This window comes from Ambystoma mexicanum, chromosome 1p (assembly GCF_040938575.1).
Source record: "Ambystoma mexicanum isolate Mex_15411 chromosome 1p, UKY_AmexF1_1, whole genome shotgun sequence".
NCBI lineage: Eukaryota > Metazoa > Chordata > Amphibia > Caudata > Ambystomatidae > Ambystoma > Ambystoma mexicanum.
The window spans coordinates 142,422,189-142,434,435 of NC_090921.1; the positions used below are offsets into that span (position 1 = coordinate 142,422,189).

Here is a 12,247-nt window from a genome sequence, read left to right on the forward strand (position 1 = left end):
TCTGTAATATAGTAGACACCAAAAAGAGCACTAAGATCTGCAAACAAAAGACTTCTGGTGCCACCAAAGGTCTGTCTCACGGAAGGTTCTCAGCCCCAGTATGCACTCACTTGAAAGCTCTTACAGGACAATTATGTGTCGTAGACTATTACCCGGCATTTAGAAAGGCAACAAAAAAAACCCTCTGCAAAATCCTTCCTTGGGTGCACAATGAGCTTTACAAATAATAAAATCTTAATAATAATACCAATAATTGCTGTTTTTCCCATCTAAGGTTTCATTTAGTTCTGTTTATGGACTGGCCTTCCTTTCCTTGATCTTCTGCATTTTTGGCAGCACCTTTACTGAACTTTTTATTTATGTGTTTGTGGTGCCTTTCTGCCCTCAGTGATTTTGAGTCAAGGGACCCCTACCTGCTCTTTGTCTAATCCAGTTCTGGTGAGGGGGACTTTCCTTTCTTGAGACTTGACCATATGGGCATCGCTCCGTGCTCTGGGTCTTTCTCAGTAGGGTGCTCCTTTCCACCAAATGGTTTCTGGGTATAGGGCACCCTCCCGGCTCTGGGTCTTCCTGGGTTGAAAAGGCTTTCTGGCCAGGGTTCTAGGCTGGGGTTTCCTTCCTATTCTGTATTTGATGGTGTTTTTGATATTGGACATGCATTCTGCACTGGGTTTGATGTTGTTAGGATAAAGGGCCTCCTACCAATCCTATGTCTCAGGGTGTTCAGGATATGGGGTACAGGAATTGTACCCCATATCCAGAACACCATGAGACATAGGATGGTGTTTTGGGTACAGGGCACTATTCCTGCCCTGAGACTGACTGACTTCTGGATATGAGCCTCCTTCAAATCTTAAGTGACATGATGTTCTGTTTAGGAGCCTCCTTCCAAGTCTATGTTTCATGGTGTTCTATGTCTCCTGGTGCTGTCATGGGCGCTACTCCCGAGGGGACAGGACTGGCCCAGCGCCCTCGGAAGCAGACCCGTCTTCCACTACTCCGGACCCAGCAGACCCCTACAGGGGCCCTTTGGACCGTGTCCTGGCGCCTTTGGCGCCAGGCTCAAGAAGGGTTTCAGTCCCGGCGCCATAAGCGCCGGGCTCATATTGATAAACAGTGTAATAATGCTTGGGTGGACTTACCTGAGGCAGACCATGCTGCATATTTACCCAGAACAATCCAGTCTGGTTGAAGTCCCCAGCCATCAGGGCTGGGAGGAACTATTCCCTCCATTCAGGAACTCTTTTCTTACCTGGGTGGAACCGGTGGAAGAACACACACTGGAAGCACTTCTCTGCTATTTAAACCACGCCCGATGGAAAACACGTGCTTCGCGTTATTCTGCAGCAGCAGCAGGACGCTCACCGAGTCGGCTCCTGCATTCCAGGTCCAGAGTCATCTTCAGCTTCCGCGCAGCAACCTGTGGATGAAGAAAGACACAGAACAATACTTACCAGATCCCGGAATCCAGTCACCGGCAAAACCTGCAAAGAATAAACATAAGGTTAGAAAAGTGCAACTCGCTCGCAGCCGCGCCCGCTTACCTGATCCATCCGTGATTGCAACGGAGCTAACCGCGGCCTTCTCTTCGGCAGCTTCTCTGCACCTAAAAGGCAAAGGACATAATTAAAAAGGGGTTTGGGTGAAGGCAGTCGCATTAATCTTAACTTACCAGTTTTTGCACGCGCAGTAGCGGCCGCATCAACCTCAGCATCCCGGCACCTGAAAACTAGAAAAAGGACATTATTAGAGGTGCCATTAAAAGCGGCCAACCATCATTATACTTACGTGCATCGGCACGTGCAGTGGCAACGGATATAAAGCCCGCAGCATCCCGGCACCTGAAAACTAGAAAAAGGACATTATTAGAGGTGCCATTAAAAGCGGCCAACAAACATTATACTTACGTGCATCGGCACGTGCAGCGGCAACGGAAAACTACGCACACAGCATCCCGAGGCCTGAAACAAAGGAAAAGGGACATCATTGAGGTGCCCATCTTTTAAAGCCTAAAGACTACAGTATACTTACAGGCATCCACTCGTGCAGTAACGGCGGCATCGCTCTTCGACATCCCAGCACCAGTGCCACAACTAAGGCCGCAAAAGACTTGAGCCTGAACTCATCCAGTGACGTAACTGGAATCCACGCACCCCTGCACCAGACGCAGGATGGAGAGATCAGCATTTATACGCCTAAGGTGAGCTCGCCGAGACAAGTAGAAAGCTAGGCTGTGGGAGAAACTGGCGATTGGTGGGAGAAGGAATCCCATCAAACGGTGATTAACCCTTTTTCTTCCACCTGCAGAAAACTTACCCTGCAAGTCAGACATTCGATAAGAGGAAGCCCAGTCCTGAGAGTCGTCCGAGCTCTACGCTTCTCAATTGAAGAAACGATAGCAGCCCAGCCGGGATCAGCGCCTCCGTGGGAATCAGGTGAGCGTTAAAGAACGCGAAGCCCACCAATAACCTCCTACCCAGGCGCTATGGAAACTTCCGACACAGACCAACTGGCCCAGTTATTAGGGGAATTAAGAGCTGAAGTTCATGCTGCCCGCCAGGAAACGAATGCCCTTAGGAGGGAATTGATAATATCAAAAGAAGGAACTGATGATCTCGCCAGACAGTTATTACAGACACAAGCGGGGCAAACCCCGCTACCTAATTCAGGAGGGAGCTATATCCCAGCGGCTTCAGCCAATCCTGTTCAAATCAACCTACCCGGAAATGTGCCATTGGCACCGCCTGAACGCTTCTCTGGTGACCCTAAAAGGTTTGCGGTGTTTATAAATCAATGCCGATTGCACTTTCTTTGTAGACCTGCAGCCTTTCCGACTGACCAGACTAAGGTAGCCTTTGTGCTTTCGTATCTTAGCGGCAGTGCCGCTGATTGGTCGATCCCTCTGGTTACACAGGATGACCCGATCCTTTGTGATTTCCAGACCTTCCAGGCAAATATGGAAAGACTTTTTGCAAGGCATTCCAAGGGCCATGGCCCTGGACAACGAACTCCTTTCCCTACGACAGGGCAATCAAGATCTTTTGGCCTACATTGCATCATTCAATAGGCTAATCGTGGAAACCAGATGGCTTGAGGACAAAAGAATCACGCTTTTTCACAGGGGTTTGCGTGGCGAACTCAAAGACGTCCTTGCCCAGGTAGTGAATCCTCCTCAGGATTGTTCAGAGTACATTGATTTGGTGGTCCAATTGGATCACAGACTACAAAACAGAAAGGCGGATCGATCCAGGTTTGAAACACAAGTGTTCCCTAAGCCTCAAAGTCACACCAAAGGAGTTGAAGCCGTCAAACCTATGCAAATTGGGGTTGTAAAGGGTCCCCTAACCCAGAAAGAACGCGACAGGAGACGACAAATGCAACTATGTCTCTATTGTGGAAATTCAGGACATTTTCTTCGAGATTGCCCGGTGAAACCACCTAAGAAGACAGTGGGAGCTTCTGATAAGAGTTCTGAAAAGCCTGAGCCGGGAAACGACCTCGCCCGACAAGTGTAGAGGTCCGCTTGCCGAGCGTAACAACCAGTTCTTTGACCTCGCACTTCATAATGCCAATAGTCCTCGTAAACCCAGAGCAACCGGATCGTTTGCATGCAATTAAGGCATACATTGATAGCGAAGCAGTTGGAAATTATGTGGACCGCAAATTGGCTTCCAGGATGAACTTACCTCTTTGTCCAAAGGTGGTTAAAGACGTCATTACCACGGTGGATGGGACGGAAATCGCCTCCGGACCAGTGACCCATACCACTACTGAAGTGACGATACTAGGCCAAGACGGGCATCAGGAGGTAATTGTGTTCGACGTGATCAAGGCTGCTCAATTCCAAGTAATTCTAGGGATTCCTTGGTTGGAGAAACACAATCCTCAGATTGATTGGCGAGCAAAGACGATTAAGTTCCCAGAGTGCACACCAACTTGTTATCCACGACCCAACATTGGCCTAGCGTCAGTATCGGCTGACGGTCCACAATTACCTCTAGAGTATCGAGAGTTCCAAGATGTTTTTCAAAAGGAACAGGCTTACACCTTGCCACCCCACAGATCAATAGATTGTCAGATAGATTTGCCACCCGGTGCAACTCCCCCTTGCAGTAGGATTTACGCCCTTACCGAGCCTGAGAACCTTCATCTGCGACAGTATTTAGACCAGTACCTGGCCAATGGCTTTATCCGTCCGTCGAAGTCCCCTGCATCCTCGGCTCTGTTCTTCGTACCATAAAAAGAAGGTGACCTCAGAACCTGTATAGATTATCGTGCTCTGAACCATATAACAGTAAAAAACCGGTACCCCTTACCTCTGATCCCGGAACTCCTTGACCAGGTAAAAAACGCCTGTATTTATACTAAGCTTGATCTCCGGGGAGCTTATCACTTGGTACTGGTCAAGGAAGGAGATGAATGGAAGACGGCCTTTCGCACTAAGTATGGGCTATTTGAATACCAAGTGATGCCCTTTGGACTATGCAATGCACCGGCCGCCTTCCAATATTTTATGAATGATGTCCTCAGAGAGCTCATTGATGTCTGCGTTGTCGTCTACATAGATGACATTCTTGTGTACTCATCTTCAGAAGCTGACCATCGAAATCATGTTAGGGCGGTCCTTGAAAAACTTCGCCAACATAAACTTTTTGCCAAGCTCGAAAAATGTGTTTTTCATGTCACTGAGGTCGAATTTTTGGGATTCATTCTGACACCCAAAGGAGTCCACATGGATTCGAGAAAAGTAGACGCTATCCTCAAATGGCCGTCTCCTACTTCCGTGAAAGGCGTTCAAAGCATGCTAGGCTTTGCCAATTTTTACCGTAGATTTATTCCAGAGTTTTCACGAGTGGTACAACCCATCACCGCCCTGTTAAGAAAAAATAAACGCTTTGAATGGTCCGCAGAAGCAGAACAAGCCTTCCAAGAGCTAAATGCTAAATTCACCTCGGCGCCAATACTGAAACACCCACGCCCGGACCTCCCTTACATCGTTGAAACCGACGCCTCCAGCTTAGCAATGGGAGCAGTCCTATCACAAAGAGATCCATAGACTAACCAACTGCATCCTGTGGCATTCTGGTCTCGGAAGTTCTCGGCGCCTGAGATCAACTACACCATCACAGACAAAGAGCTTCTAGCGATGAAATCAGCCTTTAAGGCATGGCGGCATTATCTCCTCGGGGCCAGACACACCGTCACAGTGATCACCGATCATCGAAATCTGCAGTATCTGAAAACCGCCAAGGCTCAATCATCCAGACAACTTCGCTGGGCTCTATTCTTTGCTGAATTTGACTTTGTGATCACTTATCGCCCCGGCAACAAGAACGGCAAAGCGGATGCTCTTTCCCGAATTGGAATGGGAGATAACGTTGCCAATCCAGAACCTGTACCAATAATTCCTGAACAAAGGATCGTGGGTCTGATTTCTTCACAATCCATTGAGGATATTGAAGAAAAAACTAAACAACTTGTAACTTCACCAGACTTACTGAACTGGTTACAAAAAGGAAAAGATTTCACCGTAAGCAATGACTTGCCTTATTTCCAAGGACGATTGTTCTTACCACACGCCGATTTACAAAGACAGGTAATCTCCTGCTATCATGATTCATTAATTGAGGGTCACCCTGGCATTGCCAAAACCACAGAAAAGGTGAAGAAACACTTCTGGTGGCCTTCGTGGAGAAAAGACATAAAGGAATTTGTGATGTCCTGCGGTGTGTGCGCTCAAAACAAGGGTCAGAAGAGGAGGCCGGCTGGTCTTCTGCAACCATTAGACATCCCACCGTGTCCCTGGCATACCCTTTCCATGGACTTCATCACAGACTTATCCTCCTGTTCCGGGTACAACACCATTCTTGTTATTGTGGACCTGTTTTCTAAAATGGCCCACTTCATTCCGCTAAAAGGCTTCCCTTCAGCATCAGTCCTAGCCAAAGTATTTCTTGAAAACATCGTCCGGCTACACGGCTTCCCGTCAGTACTAATCTCAGATAGGGGGAGCCAGTTTTTTTCCCACTTTTGGCGTAGCTGTTGTCGATTAGCTCAAATCGATGCAAGACTTTCGACCAGCCATCATCCCCAGACCGACGGGCAAACCGAGAGAACAAACCAGACTCTCGAGCAATATTTACGATGCATGCTACAACAGTCGGAGAGTAACTGGAAGGACATCCTTTGGATAGCTGAATATGCTAACAACAATTCAGTTCATTCGGGTACCGGGAACAGTCCCTTCTACATCTTGTATGGGATTCATCCTCGAACCTCCAACCTTGATCCACCTCAAGATCTCGGAACACCCGCCGTGGATCAATTGCACACCGTTATTACCCAGGCTTTTAAGGAAGCGACTGCACATCTACAACAAGCTAAAGAGAGGTACAAAAAAGGAGCAGATCAACACCGAAGCAATGCCCCTCAATACCAGGTTGGGGATCAAGTCTGGCTGTCCACCAAACATTTATCGCTTAAAGGGCCTCGCACCTTCAACCCCAAATACCTGGGACCATATCCAATTACGGCCATAATTAATCCAGTGGCCGTTAAATTAGAATTGCCAACCCATATGAGAATACATCCTGTATTTCACGTATCTCTTTTGAAACCCATGCAACCTGGAACCAGATTGACCAATCCTCCAGAGCCCATTCATGGGGAGCCCAAATTTGAAGTAAAAGACATTTTGGACTCTAAAATCATCAGATCGAAGCTATTCTACCTAATCGACTGGAAAGGCTACGGACCTCAGGAAAGGTCATGGGAACCCTATGACCACGTCCATGCTCCTCGTCTAGTCCAGAAATTTCACCGAACCTTTCCCGATAAACCAAAACCCCCGGGGAGGACAAGTTTGGGAGGGGCCTTGAGGGGGGGTGCTGTCATGGGCGCTACTCCCGAGGGGCCAGGACTGGCCCAGCGCCCTCGGAAGCAGACCCGTCTTCCACTACTCCGGACCCAGCAGACCCCTACAGGGGCCCTTTGGACCGTGTCCTGGCGCCTTTGGCGCCAGGCTCATGAAGGGTTTCAGTCCCGGCGCCGTAGGCGCCGGGCTCATATTGATAAACAGTGTAATAATGCTCGGGTGGACTTACCTGAGGCAGACCATGCTGCATATTTACCCAGAACAATCCAGTCTGGTTGAAGTCCCCAGCCATCAGGGCTGGGAGGAACTATTCCCTCCATTCAGGAGCTCTTTTCTTACCTGGGTGGAACCGGTGGAAGAACACACACTGGAAGCACTTCTCTGCTATTTAAACCACGCCCGATGGAAAACACGTGCTTCGCGTTATTCTGCAGCAGCAGCAGGACGCTCACTGAGTCGGCTCCTGCATTCCAGGTCCAGAGTCATCTTCAGCTTCCGCGCAGCAACCTGTGGATGAAGAAAGACACAGAACAATACTTACCAGATCCCGGAATCCAGTCACCGGCAAAACCTGCAAAGAATAAACATAAGGTTAGAAAAATGCAACTCGCTCGCAGCCGCGCCCGCTTACCTGATCCATCCGTGATTGCAACGGAGCTAACCGCGGCCTTCTCTTCGGCAGCTTCTCTGCACCTGAAAGGCAAAGGACATAATTAAAAAGGGGTTCGGGTGAAGGCAGTCGCATTCATCTTAACTTACCAGTTTTTGCACGCGCAGTAGCGGCCGCATCAACCTCAGCATCCCGGCACCTGAAAACTAGAAAAAGGACATTATTAGAGGTGCCATTAAAAGCGGCCAACGTTCATTATACTTACGTGCATCGGCACATGCAGTGGCAACGGATATAAAGCCCGCAGCATCCCGGCACCTGAAAACTAGAAAAAGGACATTATTAGAGGTGCCATTAAAAGCGACCAACGAACATTATACTTACGTGCATCGGCACGTGCAGCAGCAACGGAAAACTACGCACACAGCATCCCGAGGCCTGAAACAAAGGAAAAGGGACATCATTGAGGTGCCCATCTTTTAAAGCCTAAAGACTACAGTATACTTACAGGCATCCGCTCGTGCAGTAACGGCAGCATCGCTCTTCGGCATCCCAGCACCAGTGCCACAACTAAGGCCGCAAAAGACTTGAGCCTCAACACTGAACTCATCCAGTGACGTAACTGGAATCCACGCACCCCTGCACCAGACACAGGATGGAGAGCTCAGCATTTATACGCCTAAGGTGAGAGCTCGCCGAGACAAGTAGAAAGCTAGGCTGTGGGAGAAACTGGCGATTGGTGGGAGAAGGAATCCCATCAAACGGTGATTAACCCTTTTTCTTCCACCTGCAGAAAACTTACGCTGCAAGTCAGACATTCGATAAGAGGAAGCCCAGTCCTGAGAGTCGTCTGAGCTCTACGCTTCTCAATTGAAGAAACGATAGCAGCCCAGCCGGGATCAGCGCCTCCGTGGGAATCAGGTGAGTGTTACAGGTGCTCTGAATATGAGGTGCCCTTCCTGCCCTGGTATTTTGGGTACAGGGCACAATTCCTGCCATGAGTCAGATGCTGATTTGTATATGAGCCTCCTTTGAGTCCTATGGCTCATGGTGTTCTGAATATGAACCTCCCTCCAATTCTATGTCTCATGGTGTTCTGGATATGAGCCTCTTCCCAATCCTATGGCTCATGGTGTTCTGGATATGAGCCTCTTCCCAATCCTATGGCTCATGGTGTTCTGGATATGCTGCTCATTTGGGTACCAGGCCCCCATACTGCCATGCCTCTGATGGTATCCCGGATAGGAGCCTCCTTCCAATCCTATGTCTCATGGTCTTCTGGATATGAGCCTTCTTCCAATTATATGGCTCATGGAACTCTGGATATGTGGTGCCCTCCTCCCCTGCACCTTTGGGTACTGGGTACCAATACTGCTGTTAGGGAGAATTCTCATTTTCATGGCTAATTCCCCTTACCTGGTGAGTCCCTCAGCAGCTTTGCTGGATCTTTGGAGTTATTTCTTTCCACTTGGTAAGAGTGTGAGCTTTCCCCCACTCTTAGAATCAGGCTAATGTACCATCTGGTCCCAAACCAGATGGAGGTCGGAGTAAACCCCGCTTCCAGAGAGTATTTGGAAAATGCTTTGTTTGTGGGCTACCTGACCATGTGAAAGGAGATCCCAGACGTAAGGGTAAACCTTCAGGGTTCAACACTGTTTCCTTAGCCTTCTCCCAGGTGGATGAAGTATCTATGACCAGTGGAAACTTTCAGTTACTAGTTGATGAGCCCATGAGAGTCTCAGCTAGTGTTTCCTTAGTGTCCTTGGGTCTTTGGGAACAACAGAACTTAGATGTCTATAACTCAATCCCAGATAATACTAAAGAGTATTACAAAGATAGTGTTCTTGTGAATGGTCAGGAGACCCCTGCCATCAGAGACACTGGAGCCAGCATAACTGTGGTTGATGAATGTTTTTTCAAGGTGGAAGATGTTGCTAAGGCACCCAAACACTTAACCAAGTTAGTTGGAGGTCCTGTGCAAATGGCTCCCCAGTTACCAGCTCTCATCCAGTGTAATGACATGACTGTCAGGATACCTGTAAGTATGCATAATAACGTACCTGGGAGGGTCCTGCTGGGTAATGACCTTAAAACTATTGGAGTTGTGTCTAGTACCCCCAGGTTCCCCGGCAGAAGGAAGCAGGAGCTCACAAGGTCTGCAAGGGAGAGAACCTTGAGAGGCTCTCCTGGGGACATGATAGAGGAAACTATCATCCCAAGTCCACAGGATTTACTTACTGCAATTTCAGGGCAAGAAAAGACAAAGGGGAAACCCAGGTCTGCCAGCAAGAAACCAGCAAGCACTCCTGTGCCCAGAAGGACATCTCCAAGACTGTCCAAAATCACATCAGTGACTCCTCCACCAGCTGAGGCTGAGTGTGAGGTTCAACCCTGTATGGTTCAACTAGATACTGAGGAATCAGATCTAGAAGAAGATTTTACTCTGGTAGGAGATCTTGACCCTGTTGACCACCCTGAGCTGCAGTCTTTACTGGCAGAAGGTGGACCCAACAGGGAAGATTTCAGCAAGGGACCGAGAGAATGTCCTACCTTGGAAGGTCTTCGCCTACAGGCAGCTTCTCAGCTCAATGGGACTGAGCCTGGGAAGTATAGGTTGCACTGGGAAGATTGCCTCTTCTACAGTGAACCAACTGAGTCAACCCCTGGTGTCAGGTCCCTGGGCAACAGAAGGCATTAGGTTAGACTATAATGGTTTGGTTGTTTAAATTGCACAAAAGATATTTCCTTAATCTAATCATCATTATCCAGTCAACAACTTCTATCCCAGCTCAAGACGGTGGAGAACTTCCTGATCAGCAGTGATTGGATAAGGACTACTGTGATGTAGTTTGGAACCTAAAGAAAGGTTCGAAACTGCCTTTCATTCAACATCTGCATGAGAGTGTTCACAGAGAACTAGAGCTCCTGAGGAAAACCCAAGAAAACTACTTAAAGAATCCTTGAAGATATTTCTAAGAATTGTCTGAGACAGTATTTCAGATAAGTGTTCATGAGAAGTAATAAAAGAAAGACTGTTTAGTTTGAAAGGAACAGTATGTACAGATGTAGTTGAAGATATATACTGTTTTGAATTCAAAAAGAAGTTGCTGATAAAAGTTACAGATTCAAGTTCAACATTGGATTGTTTTACATGTTTAATTGTTTTGGATAATTTAAAAGCGCGCGTCAACAGTAAAAGAGTGTCTTGCAATGTTGTGCCGGCTCGCGCGTGTAATTCTTAAGCATTGCAATGCTAGATTAATTGCTGCCTCTGCGCGTTTATTTAATGCGCATCATAGAATATAGTAACGTTCATGTATGTGTGCCCGCGTCGCGAGTAGTACATTATTGAAATGTACCTAAAAGCGTAATGCGACGTGCCCAGGAAGTGTAAGCCGTCGTGACGTAATCAGTTTCTTCTGTTAAAGGAAATTCATTTGAAAGTGAAGATGTGCCGTGAAATTATATCGATCGAGTGTGCGCACGCATTACAAGCATCAGCAAGCTGCTTTCAGTCTGCAGGAAAAGAAATAAACGAGACCCGTGTGTGCGTAATACAGCACCTGCAAGCCGCGCTCAGTCTGCATTGATTTAAATAACTGTGTACTACGATCGCATGAAGTGCAAACCGCGGCAGTGAAACCTACGTATATTTAAGTAAGCGGCTCCTTAATTAGTCATCGTATATTTGCGCAATTCTGAAAACAGCACGAACTTTCAGACAGTGAGAGTCAACATTTAACAAGATTATCAATTGGATGCAGTATTCTTATCGCACAAGCAAACAAAAGAAGGAATTAAATGTGTACAGATTTGAACTATATGTCTGCAAGTAAACTCCATACCATGAAATCCATTTAATATAAAAGAGATTGAAGTAAAAGAGTAAAGTATTTATGAAGTTAATTTTCCAAAAGTCTCTCAGTAAATTAACAGAGACTGTCAGGTAATTAAGGGTTTTTTTGTTTATATATTTCCTTAAGAAAAGGTTAGTGAAGTTAACTCAGAGTTATTTGTTGTTATATCTTTGCAGGTATCCAGAGTTCCATGATGTTAAGCAATGAGGGCTCCAGTGTGATCCTGACCATTTGTTATTTTCTCAATATTTCCCCTTTCCCCCATTCTGGTCAATGCAATAATTGTTAAATTGATTGTTGGGTATACTAGTTTGAGGGACTGGGTGGGCTATTCATCTGCTTCTGCAGGAGATCCTCGCTGGGACCTGATACCTGGAGACTGCAAAAGACTTGTAGACTCCAGTTTCGGCAGTTAGTCCACGAGATACCTTTGGCTGGTCACTTAAGTTTTAAGAAGACCAAAGAAAGGTTCTCTGTTTACTTCTACTGGCCTAAGATGGGTTCAGATGTAGACAAATTCTACAGAAGCTGCCACACTTGTCAAACCTCTGGCAAGAGTGGAGCCTAGAATGTGGCACCCTTGGTGCCTCTCCCAGTGGCGGGAGTTCCTTTTGAGAGGTTTGGGATTGACATTGTTGGTCCTCTTGACCCTCCCACATCTTCAAGCAACAGGTTTATCCTGGTTGTAGTGGATGTACTGATGAGGACTGTTACGGCCCCGGCTGTGGCTAAGGCCCTACTTGGTATTTTTACCAGAGTAGGTTTTCCTAAGGAGGTGATATCTGACAGGGGATCACATGTTATGTCCCACTACATGCAAGCCATGTGGAAAACCTGTGGAGTTACCTACACGTTCTCAACTGCCTACCATCCCCAAACCAATGGATGTGTGGAGAGGTTTAACAG

General features: G+C 47.3%; 1 protein-coding gene across 1 annotated transcript in view; it reads left to right on the forward strand.

Annotated features, from left to right (window-relative positions):
* Positions 1 to 12,247, forward strand: part of ZMYND15 (zinc finger MYND-type containing 15) — a 349,574-nt gene that overhangs the window by 183,806 nt on the left and 153,521 nt on the right. The gene's annotated exons all lie outside the window — the stretch shown is intronic.